General features: G+C 44.3%; 1 protein-coding gene across 1 annotated transcript in view; it reads right to left on the reverse strand.

The window, feature by feature from the left end:
- LOC142804125 (uncharacterized) overlaps window positions 1-16032 on the reverse strand; it is a 283131-nt gene extending 267099 nt beyond the window's left edge. The window contains exon 1 of the mRNA XM_075890708.1: window positions 15837-16032. The gene's annotated coding sequence lies outside the window, so the exon portion shown is untranslated. The remainder of the gene's footprint in view (window positions 1-15836) is intronic.
- Window positions 16033-17772: the final 1740 nt, after the last annotated feature.

Raw genomic sequence — 17772 nt, forward strand, 5'->3', positions numbered from 1 at the left:
TTTCAACTTTTTATGTGGCGGAAATCGGCCATTTGTAAACCTCTGCCCCAATTTTACGCAAGTTTTCTGTTTTCGAATAAACCAAGAATTAAGAATTAAACTTCTGTGCTAATTTATTATGCATTATGTTGTACGCCAAATGTGTTTATGTTGGAAATGCGTTAGTAGCCTCCCGGGCAATAAAGAAAGATTCGACGTGAACTGTTATCTTTTGGCTAGTTGGTTCAATTGAATCAACACGGTTTCGGGTGTTAAACAAGGGACGCAGAGAAAATTACCCCGACAGATAGGGCACCAACTAACGAATCGTTTTGATGAAAAAGGGAATTGGGGAGCGGTGCCATTCTGTTCGATGTGCACCATAAATAATCCGACGCAAAATCAGCATGATTATTCTTGCATTTGCCCGTGTATCTCAGTATTTAACAACATGGCTGAGCTGTAGTTCACACTTTTTTGTACCTCCTCGCGCATGTAGAAGTGTGCCTCTAAAAGTTTCACGAGCCGTTTTCTAGCCGCTACTTAAAAGTACGAGAAGCGCAAATCATGATTCGCACGGGCACGTGTTGCAAATCACCCAAAGAAGCACGCCATTTAAATTACTCAAGTTCTTAGAATGCTCACTCAGTCGATCATTAAGGTATCTTCTCTTTAGGTCCACGTGTGACATTCAGCGAGAGAGAGCAATCGGACAGACTTACGCAGAAGCAAGGATGAATGTGTATCGTTTCGTTTGCTGCGTTGCGCTGCACACGCACTAGAAGAGCACGTCTCCCTCTCTTCGGCTTCCGATAAATCTCGCAGGGGTCCCTTATGCATTTGACGCAACCCAGTTCAAGTTGAAAGTCCCGTTCTTCTTTTTCTTTTATGTATAGATGACTAGCACTGACGTGACACAAGCAAGCCGCCAAAGTGGTGCACCACAAGGGACACGCCAAGTTTCTGACGTCACGCGTTCATGTTATTGATATACAACTTGTAAGTTCTTCCTTTATTTATAAAAAAGGACAGTAAAATTCTGGCTGTATCGTAACCATATTCAAGCAAGTCAACCATGATGCGATTATGCTGCCTCTGCGTCAGCAAGGTCGCCATTTGGTGAACAAGTTATGAAGCTGCAACCACAACATCACGCGCCAGATATCTCCTAAGCCTCCAAGATCAAAGACATTATAAGTTTTCTGCACGTTTGGTCGCTTAGCAATAACTCCGGGAATGGTCCAGCATTTTATCAAACAATATGTCACGCGGTGGCGACTTCTCGACATCATAACGTGATAACGCGGGACATCGGAAAATCCCCGCGTTTGATGAGGCATGTGAAGACTTCGCCCTAAAATCGGTGTGTACCTGACGCGCTGTGCGTTTCTGTCATTGTTCGTGGTTTCAGCTCCAAAACAAAAACGACCTCTTTTAAAGAGTTGGCAGCGCTGGTGTGCGTCAAGCCTCTTCTCTGGCCTCACCTTCCGTGTATTTACGTTATGCTACGATTTAAAGAAAAATACGATTAATGTCCATACTACAAACATTTTCGTTGGAGCCTTTGAAGCAATGTTTGGCTCTCTAACATTACTGAAAAGTCTAAAATACAAATATTCACATAATTTCACTGAATTTATGATGAAGAGACAAAACATTGGTGTGAACTCATCCGCTTGCATCGTTATAGAATGCAGCGCACCGAAGTTAAGGTAGGCACAGTATATCAGTCACCCTCCACACAGGTCCTCTCGTCACAATTGTAGCGAATATAACACTGTCTTCGAGACAGGCATCTGGTTGGTTCATCGGACACGTTCGTTTGTGGCTGCAATTACTTGACACCGAGTGATGCATACGTTTTGTATATTTAAACGATACCTTATAAAGTTTACTCTGACAGAAGGGAAGAGAATAAAAAGAAGTAAACTGTAACAATTATTCTATCACAACTAAACTACGTTCCGCTAAATGGGCAGTATTTTCGTTGGCGACAAAGAAAACACCGAAAAAATTGTAGGATCTGCGCAACATTGGTGCAGAGATTGAGAAAGCAGCGGGGTTGTTGGCGTTGCGCTTCCCCTGTTCCACCTCCTTACTCTTAAATAATGCAAGGTGGTTGAAATTTCCGGAGCCCTCCAATACGGCGTTTCTCATAATCATATGGCGGTTTTGGGACGTTAAACCTCACATATCAACCAATCCTTACTATTAAACCGCTTAACCGTACCCAGCTACACAATCGTACACGTGACTGTGTTCGAACTTCGCGCTTCATGTGCATTTTTTGTGTTTGTTTCTGTCGTCTATCTATGTACCTCTTTCTCCATCCTGTTTATTTCTTTCTTTCTCAATCCTTCTATCCAGTAACTTTCTCTCTGTGTGTGTGCTCGTTCCTTCGCACATAGGAGCTTTTGCATCCCATGCATACCGGACAAACTCGAGCACGTGTTCTGGAAGCGAAGGAGACTATGAAGAAGAAGACGAGAGTGCGTGCCACTGCAAGACTACGACGGTTTTCAGGTCACGCCACCCGGCATAGCGACCTGCTTACCAGCTTTGCTATCAAAGGGAATGGGTCGCCAACGCAGCCGAAAAAAAAAAGAACTTTTTTAATACCTAGGTGTCGGACCAAATTCTGAAGAAATGTGAACACTTCTTGGCACTTTTTATAGGCTGTGGTGGAGGGGGGGGGGAGTTTAAGGAGTCTGTCACGGTTTATTATCCCGAAAGTGGCTAGCGCTTTTCGATGAGGGTGAATGCAGAAACGACGTCGTAGACCAATTATAGGAAAAGGTATCTCTGGGGGTCCTAATTGCAATGTTTACATTGTTATTTAGCACACGATACCTCATAGCAGACATGTTTGATTTGTTGTCTGTAGCCTATCTGACGTATGCGCACCTTAACTAGTTTATTAGGTAGTATGCCACAGTGAAAAAAAATTGACAGTAAAAAAATTCCGCCATATCCACGAAGTGAATGATGATGAGTGGGCGAAGCTCCGGAGGTAAACCTGGTAAACCATGAATCCTCTGTACATTTTGCCCACTCGATTTTATTACATCGCTCCCCCTAGCGTACGTCGCCGCACTAAATCGAACGATTGCCTTCAACCAATGACACGCGCCATATGTGACATCATTCCTATTTTATAAGATCTCGCGTCTTTCATCAACTACAAGTACCGCTTTCTAGTTTATAACATCTTGCATCTTTTCATCATCAGCTACAAGTACCACCATCTAGTAAACACTACAAGAACTAAACGAGAGGTGGCTACATACAGGAGACGGTACCGCCATCTAGTGAACACTGCAAGAACTAAACTAGAGGTGGCTACATACAGGGGACGGTACCGCCATCTAGTGAACACTGCAAGAACTAAACTAGAGGTGGCTACATACAGGCTACAGGGGACGCACAGCCCACGCCCTAAGGAGCTTCACCCCTAAAACTTGTGGCAGCTTCCCATGACGTCTATCAAAGTTTTCTTTCCTGCTCCTTCTATGTAGCTGGAAGCAATGCCGTCAACGCCTCACAGCGCAGCGCACGCTGAAGCATTGCAGTGATGCTGCTCTAGTGACTTCCTGCACAGCACCACGAACGGCGACACGCTATCTCAAGATACCGTAGCTTTTAGGGAGCCAGCGTGACCACCAACAATGTGAATACGAGGAATGCAAGACGACACCCGATGGAGATGTACGTAACCGAACAAAGAAAATTACTTGATATCATTTGCGTTGTCTTCTCTCCGCCATGACCGCAATGCACACGCGAAGGCTAACTGATGGGCGTGAGCAGGAAAGGGTTAGAATAGAGGGTGGTGAACAGCTGGATCGGGCGCATCTGGCTGACATTGAAAAATTAGAGGAGGCGCTGCTCACAGTGATTCAGTATCAACAGGAGCAGTTACAAATCACAGACGATCGTTCACTTACTGTATCCTACATTCTTGAACAGAGATAGCACAACTCACCACTGTGGGGCAGAAACTCGAACAAAAATGGGAGAAGAAGCACCATGGCGCTAAAAAGAGTAGCGGGACAATTTTTGATGAAGAACATTCAAACTTTCGGCTACCTCTATATATGAACGATGACAGCGAACGGAGATTAAAGAAGCAGGCTGCGTGGCAGTGCTCTGCCCAGGACTCATCGGATTTTATAAAAGGCTTGTTTGATTGTGAACTGCTGGACAAGGGTACTAAGTGACGTATGAAATGTGCCAAAAAGATAAGCATCCTTTAATTTTCTGTTCAAAAGGCATTCGGTGTCTCAAGCAATCAGCTTGTTCTTGCGGCAGCAATGCATGTATAGTCAGTTTAGTCCCCATTGTCCGGAAATGCAGCACGTAAAGCTGATAGCAATGTTTTCTGTTAGCATAGGATGTAAAATATGGACATGACTAGCGTAATAAACCTGAAAATAACGACAAATGGCTTGCTCAAACACAACGCACCATCTCTGATGAGGAGTAAAAATATACCATTCTGGGGCAGTAAAATGGTCTGTGTTTTTATTGTTACATGTTCCTTTTCTGATACCTACCTCTATTTCGACCAACTATTATTATTATATGCCCCGCCGCGGTGGTCTAGTGGCTAAGGTACTCGGCTGCTGACCCGCTGGGCGCGGGTTCGAATCCCGGCTGCGGCGGCTGCATTTCCGATGGAGGCGGAAATGTTGTAGGCCCGTGTACTCAGATTTGGGTGCACGTTAAAGAACCCCAGGTGGTCAAAATTTCCGGAGCCCTCCACTACGGCGTCTCTCATAATCATATAGTGGTTTTGGGACGTTAAACCCCACATACCAATCAATTAGTATATGGCCAAAGCCAAATTCTACAAACGCATGATAGATAGATAGATAGATAGATAGATAGATAGATAGATAGATAGATATCGCTACATCCGAGGAATGCAAGTTGACACGTTGCTTTGCTAAAAATTAACGATACTGCAAGAGAATCAAGGGATGTCATTGATTCAGAAGGCAAAGCGGACTTTTTTTGTACCTAGTCCTAGTGTCTTGTCTCTGCTCCTAGTCTCTTGAAATCTGTAAAGGACAAAAAAGACCAAATGAAAACGTAGATACGTTAGCAGTTGACGTCACTAGGTGTTGCGTCACGGGTTGTAAGTTTATTTCCAGGAATGAAAGATGAGTCGCTACTTAAGGCATTAAAGCAAATGAAATGTGCAAGCTAAAAGAATTTTTCGGAGGGGCCAGAAGGGCAAAGGCAATAACAGCGCCTGCCTGTCATTGGCTGGATGATTCGTTGCGTCAGTGAACGCAAGAAGTTTTCTTTCTTTAGCCACTTTTTCAATCAAAGTCACTTCTGCGTGCGGGAAAATTTCTCTGCGAGGTGTTAACCTGATGACCGGTATTGAACCGCTTCAAAAGGTACGACGAAAAGGTAGGCAGGAGGGAGGGTTTGATCGAGGGGCTCGTTTCTTTCTTATAAAGAGTCTAATGAAGCCAAGAAACAATAAAACCGATGAATGCAGAGATGATGGTCACTTGCAGTTTTTTAGTGTGGCCTATTATTTATGAAATGAGTGTAAAATAATTAGTGCGCGGAAAATAAGCTGAAGCTGGTAGAGATCAAACCTGCAACCTGCGGATAACGCGTTCCATGCTCTAACACTTGAAGAACGGCAGTGGCAGGTCACCCGTTTCATTATGATTAGTAATTCTATGAGTTTAACCCTGGATAGATAGAAGGATGGATGTATCGGGCTGTGCCCTTCAGATCGCGTGCCTGCTTATGCCATCAAGGCGTAAAGTTAAGTACTATCGCTTTGTGTGGAAGGATAGAATTTCACTCGCGCCTTGAGCCATCAATCACTTCGCCTCCTCCTGGTCACTTCTATCGATTTAAAATCCATGTTGCCTTCAGTGTTCCGAAACCCTAATGCCCTGAAAAACTCCTCGCCATTATCTTGGACTATAGTGTGGAGCCCTTTACAGAGTATTATGAAGTACCCGCCATTTATTTCTCCTCTCCACATGCACTACATACCGTATCTGTGCCTTCGTAGTAGGCTCGGTACGTCTTGGTCTGCAATACTCCTGTTCTGGCCTCGAACAGCAGAGAACTACTCCGAGAGTTATCGTAGATCTTTCTTTTTGCAATTTTCTGCTTGAAAGTTTGGTATGTCTCCAGTGAGTATTTCGTAAGCATTCCAATCTTCAACATGTCCCGGTCTATTTCCTTCACCTTATTATTGACCAATTTTTCCTTTTGGCTTGGTATTCTGCTCTTGTCTGTATACTTACTTCCAGTTTTCCAGTTTGCTTCCACTATTTAGTATCAACATTCTTTATGTATACATGTAGCTGAAACCTTTCATAGCCCAACGCTTCTCTCCCAATTTTCTCAATCGCTTCTCAAATTCTATCTTGCTGCTAGCTTCCCTGCCCTCGAACGATGTTCATTCCATGTCACCCTGTACCCCCTCATTTGGGGCATTGCCTTTTGCCCCCAAAGCAAGTCTACCTATGCCACGTTGTTTATTTCCCCATCTTGCTTAAACCTCTGATCTTATGCACAATACGGTGTTGGCGAAAGTCAAACCTGGGAACATGACACCTTTTAACATCCCTCTCAGAATATTCTACCTATTGTACTTTCACAGTGCCCTATTTTTCATCACAACTGCATTTCTGTTACCCTTGGTTATTATGTATCTTTCGGGCTTCCTTAGGTATTCAACACCGTTGCTTATCCACGCGCTCAAATATTTGTCTTTATCCACTACTTCCAGCGTGACTTCCTGTATTTTATGCTCACTGCCTTAGTTAGAACAAAAAATCATGATTGCCGATTTCGTTTCTACTTAACTTCAACTTTAACCTATCTCCACTATTGCCGCAGATGTCTACTAAACACTGCTGACCCTCCTTAATGTCGGCTATACTTAATAACCCTGGTTGTCTTAGCAAGCGCTGCTTCATGGCGGCAAATGTGGAAAACAATTTTTGGTTGGGTCCTGACCCGCTCAATTGTTGGTGCGTTAACTTTAATTTCTTTTCATTTATGTCTGCAACGCTGCAGTTACTACCTTACAAATTGTCGCCATGGTGACTTTTTGGGTGTTGTTGTTTCTTAGCTTTATTCGGTAGCATCAGAAACAGTCATTTCTCTTGTAGATGACATCTAAAATATTATTGTTCGAGGTTTCAGGCCCCGAAACAATTACATGATTAAGAGAGAAGCCGTAGTGAAGCGCTCCAGAATTTTAGACCACCTGCAGTTTTTTAACTTCTACACGAGCCTCAACCGTTTCCGCCTTAATCAGATAATCCAGCTGCCGTGACAGGCATTCAATCTTGCGATTTTCGAGTAAGCGGCGGAGTGCCGTAAAAACTAGACCACCGAAGCAGCTTGCGAGTAGACGGCATCGTGATAATATGACGCCATTATCTCCCCGATACAGCACAAATCGAGAAATAGCGTTGTATTCGAGAGCAGTACAGTGGTGTCGAGAGGAGTGATGCAACGTTAGCGCTCAAGGAGTCGCGTAATGAAGGACTATCTTGATATCCCTAAGACGCTTCTATACGTCTTCGATTTAGTTGCAATTACTTTTTCACTAGGCTTTCCTATTCTGTATACTACAACGAGCCCACTTTTACATGAGAATCAGTTACCCATTGAACACCCAGGATTGCCTACGTTAGAAGGAAAAAGGGATTGCGAATCTCCTAGGGGATATTCGTTTGAGAAAGCAACCTGGATCATTACTAAATCATTCTCTGAATTACTCGTCCTCTTTTCTAAATATGGGACCACACGTAACAATTCACAAGATAGTCGCCTCTTAATGAAGATAAAGTGAGTAGTCAGCCGACCCTGAACAGTAGTATCACGCATACAAGCAACGTGGCTAACATAAGTTTTTTTAAAGCCCAGTTCCTGGAGGAGATAGAGGGCAGGTTTGCAACTACGTCACATTATTCTATCGGGCGGAGGACGTTCTCTTTTATATAGGACCAAAACTTTGGGAAGCGATTATTGCGTAAAGAGATCACCTGCAGTTGCCCGCAGGGAGAACAGACGTCAGGAGCACGTCACGCACTTGGCTTTGTCTCCCATCCTCGCCTTAATCAGTCAGTCTTTTTTTTTCACATGTCCTACCTGCCTAACTGGTGCCTATGTTTATCTGGTTCTTATTCTAAGAGTCACGTGGTAGTATCTTAATAACCTGCGGTCCACTGATGACACTGACTTGATGAGAACTCAAGGGACAAATTACAGCTCATGATTACTGAACTGTACATGGAAAGCACAAGACAAGGCATGAAAATTATTATTCACAATACTGAAATAATGTGCAATACTCTCGGCAAAAAAAACAACACTTTGCGATAGAAGGAAGAACGCTCAAAGTTGTAAAAAAAAATATGTCTATTTAATACAGGTAGTAACCGTGAAGCCGGACCATGAGAGTTAAACAACTACAAGAATAAGGACGGGGTGGATCACATTCGCTAAGCATTCTGAAATCATGAATGATAATCTACCACTAACCTTTAGGAGAAAGGTATCTAAATGCTGCATCTTGTCCGTACTTACCTACGGAGCAGAAACCTGGAGGCTTACGAAAACGGTTCAGCTTAAATTGAGGGTGGTGCAGCGAGCGATGGAAAATAAAACTACGTGTAACACTAAGAGAGGAGAAGAGGGAAGAGTAGGTCAGGGAACAAACTGGGGTCAAGGATGCCATTTTTAAAATCTAGAAGAAGAAATGGGCAGGGGCCTGGCACGTAGGACGTAGGCAAGATAATCGATGATCAGTAAAGGTAAATGGCAGAATTCCCGGAGAAGGCAAACGCGCGAAGGGGAGGCAGAAAGTTAGGTGAGCCTATGAGATAAAAAAGTTCGCAGGTATAACAGGGCAACAGAAAGCACAAGACCGGGTTGATTGGCGGATCGTGTGAGAGGTCCTTGCCCTGCTGTGCGGATCATGAACAGACATAAATAACTTTTCCTCATAGAAATCGCCAAAGTGTTTCCACGGGTTGTCTCTGCTTTCAACGCGGTTCAAAATATACGGCAGTAGCACCCCTAACACCCGATGACCGTAATGCTCTAGTCGGCCTACTTTGTGTGGCAGCAACAACACACCAGAAAGAATTATTCATTTGAGTAGCAGGAAATTTCGGGCGGGTGCAAGTGCCTCCGATCACTTTCGGCAGTTGTAACTGCCTACGAACAGCGCTCGTAGATACTGCGCCCCCCGTTTTTGGCAGCAGCAGGCTTTGGCCATATGGCCCTCCCCGTACGTTGTGTGACGCAGGCTATCCGCGCAATCAAGCGTCACTGACAGCCACAGGAACGTTTCTCGACACCGACGCCGTTTACTGCGGCAGATTAGATCGGAGTGCGCCGTCGATGGGGAAGATTAGGGGGAAATTGCATTTGCCTGCTCGTTCCCGGCGCGGCAGAGATAAGGCACGTGTGTTTGTTTTCTTTTTCAACCGACACAAGCTCTCACCGTTAGGGAAGCGTTTCTCGTCCGAGGGAGTGCTTCACCTAAATTTTCTTTTTATTTTTTTTTAACTTGGAAGGGGCAGGCCCGCAAGTTTTTTGCTGTCAAAATACACGAAATGTCTATGCATTCTGCAAATGCAAGAAAGTACGCCACGGTAAGCTCGCTTATCAGCACAAATCTTGAAATAATGAGCGCAATCTTAAAACCAATGAGGGAGACGACAGCAAAATATTACAGAATCCTTCGCCTGCCACGACTTCTCGCCAAATCGCGGATGCGGTTGACGCGAATGCTGTGCCATTGTTACTAGACAGGTCATAGCTTAAGATGGAAGTGTTGCTTCATTGGAACATTTTATTGTTAGGTTTTACGTCGCAAAAACAGGATATATTTTATTGTATTTATACGCTGAGGGTACTATAAATAAATTAATAAATAGATAAATTAATAAGTCCATAAATAAGTAAATAAATAAATAAATAATTGCGAAGGATGCGGTAATGGAGAGTTCCGAAAATTCCGACCACCTTAAGTTATTCAATGAGCTGCTGAGTCTAGGTACACCTGCTACATCTGTTTTGCATCCACCATAATGCAGCTGCTGAAACCGGTATCGGATCCCGCGCTCAATCCGTCATTAGTCGAGCCCCACAACCACTATGCTACTTTGGCGGGTCACTCCAACAGTGCCCGGTCTATTTTAACTTTGTGTTTTGATTTGGACATGACTTGCGGTAAATAATGAAAAAAAATTCGGGAGACCTATAAGCTTCGCCTTCAGGAGTTGCCTGTAATAGCAATATTCTGTCCCTAGTGCGTACTTGAAACATCTTTTCCCACTAGCTATGCCAACACTACGTCGCCTTAAGGGCGTAACTTGTGTGAATTTTAACGTGATAGCGTTAAAGAGCTTGTGTCGCAGAAAACCCCCCACCGGCGTCGGCCCCGTTGGTTGTGAGCGAAAAATTGTGTGTGCGTCTGTGCAAAAAAAAAATCAAGTTACGGAGGCAGCTGCGGGAGGCCACTACTTGTCCACGGTGGTCGCATGATCACACTGGAAAAGTCGCGCATTCGAAGAAAAAAAGTGCTCAAGGTCACGAGGTGCGGTAGTTTCTTTGTCCTGCCACCCATTTCTGTTTAGCTTCCAACGTTTTTGTCGGGACGAGAGAAGGGATTATGCAATTGCAGCATACGACAAACCTTTGCAACTCCACTCGCGCTAGACGGATTCTTAAAATTTTTGCGGCGTTGTATTCGTGAGGCAATAAGCTCATCTAGTGAATTCATTCCATGGTTATATTAAAAAGTGTTTCAGGGCCCCTTTAACGCATTTTGTTCGACAGGTGTCGCGACGAAAACGAGCCCATTCGGCGATAATAGCGCGTGTTGGTCCAATCTACTGTGTGTGGGTTTGTGTGCGTGCGTGTGTATGTGACAAAACATATGAATAAGTACGCACTTAGCAGTTGAAGGGTGCACTGGGGCCGGATTTCGCTAACGCGTTCAACTATTAAAGGCGAAGCTTAAGGGTACCCTAACTTTGTAATGGGTGACTGGCTTTAAACTAAGAAGCCAATTCGATAATTCCATGTTTTGACGCCCAATGGGAATGCGCGCTTGTGCCACGCATTACTACCGCAATGTTTCCTGTCATATTGTGAAACACGTATACAGGACGGGTGCTTTTAAAAACCAGGAAGGTTACTTTCACTGCATATCCGAGCATAGTAAGTTATTTTCACTCTATTCGCAAGCACAAGCGTGGCTGCGTGGTAGAGCACCCGCCTGACACGCAAACTACCCTGGTTCGATGCCCACTTAAAGCCAGACTTCTAAATGCGGAGCATTTCTTAGCAAACTTGGGTGATATTGAGCGTATCTATCTATCTATCTATCTATCTATCTATCTATCTATCCAGCCGCTTACGTTTGGGCGCTCTCGTGGTCAGCCCCATCACTTGGCGTCAATCAAAATTAGCATGCGAGGGTAAGATGGCTTCACAAATATGACGCGTTGGTCAAGACATGAACATTCTCACAATCCCGTCGCGTACGTCATCGAACACTTCCCGCCAGACAGTGGCAGATATCTACGAGTGGGTATGTGCTGATAGTATGCGGGTGGGTATGTGCCACAGGTGATTGACGCTTAGTATCTACCCACACTGCGAGATTGATTAATATATGGTGTTTAGCGTCCCCAAACCACCATATGAGACGCCGTAGTGGAGGGCTCCGGAAATTTCGACTGCCTGGGGTTCTTTAACGTGCACCCAAATCTGAGCGCACGGGCCTACAGCATTTCCGCCTCCATCGCAAATGAGGCCGCCGCAGCCGGGATTCGAACCCGCGACCTGCGGGTCAGCAGCCTAGTACCTTAGCCAATAGAACACCGCGGTGGGGCACAGCAACGACGAGAACACACATGGGAACTTTTAACACCTGTAAGTCAAGAAAAACCTGACATCGGCAGTGTTGACCCGACGAATGCAAAGAACATATGCCAGGGTCTCAGCAGGAATGGAACCCCAGTATGAAGCCTGAAAATCCAGTAAAAAGAGCCATGCCACGGCTCCTAACTATTTTTAAAACCGACGCTAATGTTCGTGAAACGTCAATAGTGGTTGCAGTGCTGCCTGCCCAATATAATAAACATTTTATATGTACTCTTTTGATACAGTCGTCGCGTCGCCTTAACCTATATTGTGCTTGCCGCGTTGGTCTAGTGGCTAAGGTACTCGGCTGCTGACCCGTAGGTCGCGGGTTCGATTCCCGGCTGCGGCGGCTGCATTTCCGATGGAGGCGGAAATGTTGTAGGCCCGTGTACTCAGGTTTGGGTGCACGTTAAAGAACCCCAGGTGGTCGAAATTTCCGGAGCCCTCCCCTACGGCGTCTCTCATAATCAAATGGTGGTTTTGGGACGTTAAACCCCACAAATCAATCAAATCAATCAATATATTGTGCTTAGGTGCCATGCACTGAAGTTGATTTATGTAGAGTGTCCAGGGCCAGTATCCTTGCGAGCATCAGCGCTTTATATCAGCTTCAGGTATTGCTGATGTGCATGTTCAATTGACATTGTTGCAAAAGAGCAAGCTTGTTCTATAAACATCTGAAACTCTCAGCATATGTAGGTGCCTGCAACATTTGTGCATATATTTAACGGCATTTCATGACCTGTCACTCAATAAAGAAAATTGCAATATGGTCAGTTTGCCTTTGCATACTTCCCATAACGTCGACTCCCAGGTACGTGAGATCTGCCGAATTTTATCACTCCTTTTCTTTGCATTTTACTCGATATTTCGGTCATACAAGGATGATTTTTCTCTCGCAACCTACGACGCAGACGCCGACGCCGGAATCTCTGGGAAACGAGCTCTGTAACGCTGTCGCGTTGAAAATCACAAAATAGCTACAGGAGGCTGCGGTGCTTCTAACATTAAAAAAAAATGAACGCGAGCGCTATCCGAAGATTCGATTCGCTGTGCGAAGCATAGCGCAGTTCGGGTGCCTTATAAACAGCGATGGCTGTATCAGCTGTTTAACTGGGATGGCGTTATCAGTGGAGTATCGCCTTGTCGCAGGAGACAGGCATGCCCATCAGATAATCGTTTCATGGGTTGTTTCTAAATTACTTGGTTAAAGCCACTTCGGAGGATCATCCATGAATGGGATGGTATACAGCTCCACGACCAACGTACCATCAAGTGTTCTTCTTATTATAAATATGCATCGCAGCTGCCCAAGCCATGTCGTTTGTAGGTTCGTTGGTTGTTTGTTTGGCTCTCCCTTATTAACCTGGCGCTACTTACTGCAGGGCCATGATACCGGTGGTACTTCCAATAAGGTTCAGAGCTGGGCTAGTTGATGACTGATCGTTGAAGAATACATGGACTGTTAAGTTTATTTTTGCACGTGCCACGATCATCTCAGCGTTCTGTGTAAAAAATTATGTTCCTAGATAATTTTACATCAATTGTCATTTCATTTCTGTGTCGATCGAAGTGGGGCGGGGGGGGGGGGTGGCACTTATATAAGAAGTATTTTTTTCTGAAATAAGTTTAGCTGAAAGTGTGAAAGTGTAGCGTGTGTCATATACATGTTGCCCCTTTTGCCCCTGTTTAAAATACACCGGTTCGCCATACGGTACAATGAGTGGTACTTCGTTTCAGAAGTGGCACACACCATGCTGTTCAATTCTTCTCGCTCTCCTTCCAAACAGCGATGTGAAGAAGTGTGTGAACATGGCACGTGCGCATGTGGGTGAAAGATTTAGGATGTGAAAGGATTTCACTTGTGGCGTTAATTTCCCACCGTAAGGCGTTGGGTGGTACCTTATGCGAACATACTTTTATGTTCTCGCTGAATGGACATTTCACGCGGCCGCAAAAAAGTTGGTTGATAATGAAGTCGTGCATTGCAAACTTGGCCCTGCTTACGGTACTGCCTAAGCGGGTACACCTCGACAGATACATCGAAAAATGACATACCCACAGGTTCGCTTCGGTGAACAAATGGCACTGCGTATGACATGCACTCCTTACCCTGAAGATATTTACCTACGATGGGATGTCTTCTTGTGTAGTCGTCAAGAGGAAAGAGACACTAACCCGCGCACTTGGAAAGTGATTTACATAGGGATGAATACACGCTGATTAGAGTTATACATTAAGCTTCTAAACAAGAACAGCTTGTGGGACGAGAAGTGGAGAGAATTCGCAAGAACCTGCTAAACCCTCCAACAAAATTATTCGAATTAAGCCAGTAGAGTAATATAAGGCATTTACTTGTCCGGTGACATATAAACGAATTGTAATAGTAGGCAGGACATAAATGCTACGTCTTCCCCTTGTTGATTTCTTATTAAAATCTATCTATCTATCTATCTATCTATCTATCTATCTATCTATTTATCTATCTATCTATCTATCTAAGAACTAAAGGCTCTATTCAGTCTTGGGTTACATTGTAAGGTAGATATTAAGGTAGCGTGCCAGCGCAAAATATCGATACTCGGAGTTCTGTAAGAATGCATATCGGACCTTCAGAGAAAGTTCTCCTTCATTACTGATTAGACAGCATCACTATTAGGAATCGGTGAGAAGGTTAATTATTTGGGCGTGGGCTGTTAATACTCAACGTCATGGCTCTGGTACACGTTTAGTATAATCGTATACGTTAAACGTCACAGAACCCAACATGTAAATATTGATAGGCTCAATTTCATAGCATAAAAAATGCACCAATGTTCCCTAAGAAGACACAATAATTCAGAAAATGCACTGGAACGAAGACGGCTCTGTGGTATTTCGGGAAGTGTAGCTGATAAATATTTCTTATGTTACTCATTCTTACCTGAAAAAATTCTGAATGTATTTCATATCATCAATAGTTTTCTTCACCCTTCAACTATGTTATGCAAGTAACTGCAACTTTGCTAATGGTTAAAGTGATCTACCATTTGCTCTTTCTGGTTTATTTACGTGCTGCTGTGAAAAACCAAAGGCTGTGCCTCATTTTTGTATACCTAATCGACGTTCTCTACACATCTAAACCTGGCGCTTCAGATTTTCTCTGACACTGCGATTCCGGGCTACAGTTGTTTTTAGTGTACAGAAAAAAATCTGCGGAGTTATGTATTTTTTAGCTCATTGCAGCATTCATGTAACATCTCTTTCCGATAGCTTGAAATGTGAGCGAGTGTTATGATAATTTATCTTACTGCGAGCATCCAAAAGATTTATGTCTCAATCTTTTGACATTCCAGTAGATTAGGTGCTCTAGTGTAGCCTCTAACGACAAATTTAAACATAAGAAAGAAAACATTGGGCACGTAATAGAACTTTCAATGCTGCATGCCCTTGAGTGAACAGATAATATGCGCCCTGTTTTGTATATCAATTAAACGCTCATCGCATTGGGTGTGTCATCATTATATCTCGTTGACATTTTGATTGTTCAGTCAAGCACTGGGCTTAACGAGAGCCTTTCCTAAAATCCTCCATGAAAGATCCGAGTCACGTATTGCGTGGGGGACACGCACTCCCCACGTGGCTTTCGCACGTTCAAAGGAACTTCACTGAAACTACTCGTGCGTATTCGCCGTAGTACAAGCATTCACCAGACATCACCTAGCCCTGATTTTCAATTTATGATGATTGGTTATCTTTTTAAAAACAATAAAATTATAGATAAATCAGTTATAAGAGCAACATTGCGCTATGACACACCTCTTTATACATTTCGCTTTTTTCACATGTTATGATTACGAAGCGTACTAAAGTTCGGGAGCTAAATAAATCAAGACGCATTGGCGGAAGTAGAACAATGTTTTTTGTGTTTTGCCACAACTCACCGAAAAGTCGTCGACGATGCTGGCAACGGCGGGCGAGTCACGGGGTGGTCAGTCGGGGTTGTGCGGGTCGAATGATTTAGTAGAAGATGCCGGCGGTTGGGAATGTGGCTGCTGCCGGTGGTGTGTCTTGTGAGTGCGTGTTCAAGTCTGGGTTGCCTGTTCTGGTGGCAGCGTCGACGCGCTCGGGGTTGTGTCGGGACCCGGTCCGACGGGCCGGCTCGCTTATATGCGGCGCCTTTCGAGCCACGTGACGAACCGCGCGCCCGGCGCCCATTGGCCCGAGGCGGCGCTGGGTGCGCGCGCCCACTCCCATTGGATGCGCGCGCGCTTGGCGGTGGGGGCACCTGTTGAAAGAGAGCGGCGGCGGAGCAAGAAGACGAGGGCCATCAAGTGGCCCGTGGGTAGTGCGCCGCCGTCCGAAACGCGGGCCGCGAACGAGGAAGAGGAGGGTGGGCGCAAATGAAGCGGAAGAGAGCGGCAGGGGTTTTCCGCGCCTCTTGGAAGTGGAGGTGGGCAAATGCCCTCGTTTCAATTTAGCTTGTCTCACTCACAAGTCACATTTCACCCTCACGTCGCAAAATATTTCTACGTTCCCTCAGCTATCAGGAAATTTACTCGCCCTATTTTTGATAAGTCCTACCGTCCCTTTCTTCTCATCGGTTTGGGGCAATTTCTGGTATACAATTTAGGCGCACCGTACACTTACTGGATGGATATGGTTGTCGGCCAACATAGTTCTGTGGGCTAAGCACGCCATAACATTTCGCTTACCGATGAATGAGTCCGTTGATTTGTTTATTACACGTAATGATAGCGAAGCACCAACTGCAACAATAACTTTTTATTTCTATTTTCTCGAGGGAGATACACTCTTCCTTCATTGCCCAAATGGTGTTTGACCATAGGCGAAGCCATATTGTAAACGAAATAAACATCAATATAAATAAAGAAAAGTAAAGCTGCACAAGGTACGAACTCGGCGCTTGATTATTCGTGAGGCAGACATCTATGTATAAATATTCATCTAACATCAGACTTTTATTGGTCCACCCATATCGAAAAATAACCACAAGGACTTATTGTGCACTTGGTTATCTAAACGAAATCTCTGGGAAGCTGCGTCAATGATTTGAAAACTAGCCTACTTATCAACAGTTCGTCCTCAGCTGGAATTTGCATCGTCCGAGTGGTCTCCTCACCAAGAATACATAACTGATTCATTCACTCAAATCTGTACAAAGTCGTGCAGCTCGATTCATCGACGGGGATTGCAGGCACGCACCAAGCGTGTAGGATATCAAATCGACGCTACTACTTTCATTGTTGGAATCTCGCTGGACCATCGCACTTATCAGTCTCTTTCATAAAGTAATATGCCGTCAACACCCATCTACACTACCGCTCACCCGTAATCTCGATGTCTTCTCAATCATCGAAGCTGGGAACGCCTGTTCGGTCAAACAAAGGCTTTCAATTCATCGTCGTTCCCTCGTGCCACAGAACATTGGAATAATCTGCCAGATAAAACTGTTAGTACACGTGACACTGAAACATTCAAAATAAGAATTACATAATATGTTTTCATTGCTCTTTTTTAATGTTTGTGTTATTTCTTGCATAGCCTCGACTTCCAGCTTGTGCAAAGAATGCTCTCTCTTGTTTAATTGGTATGGTCGTGTCAAGTGTTTTTTGCGCAGTTATTCTGTCGTCTTCACCCTTATTACTATGAAACTGTTCAATGTATTGAAAGATTTTATTTAGTATTCATTTTGTACAACTACCTGTTTCTGTAATCACTCACTCAAGATGTGTGCTGTTAAAATTATGATAAAGGACCCACTCACATAATTTTTAATAAATAAAATAAAGAGAATGCATTGGATAACTAGTGCAAGCTGTCGATTAGATTGCAAGAGCAACACTGGCTGCTAGCTAT

The sequence above is a fragment of the Rhipicephalus microplus genome, chromosome 3 (assembly GCF_043290135.1).
Source record: "Rhipicephalus microplus isolate Deutch F79 chromosome 3, USDA_Rmic, whole genome shotgun sequence".
Taxonomy (NCBI): domain Eukaryota; kingdom Metazoa; phylum Arthropoda; class Arachnida; order Ixodida; family Ixodidae; genus Rhipicephalus; species Rhipicephalus microplus.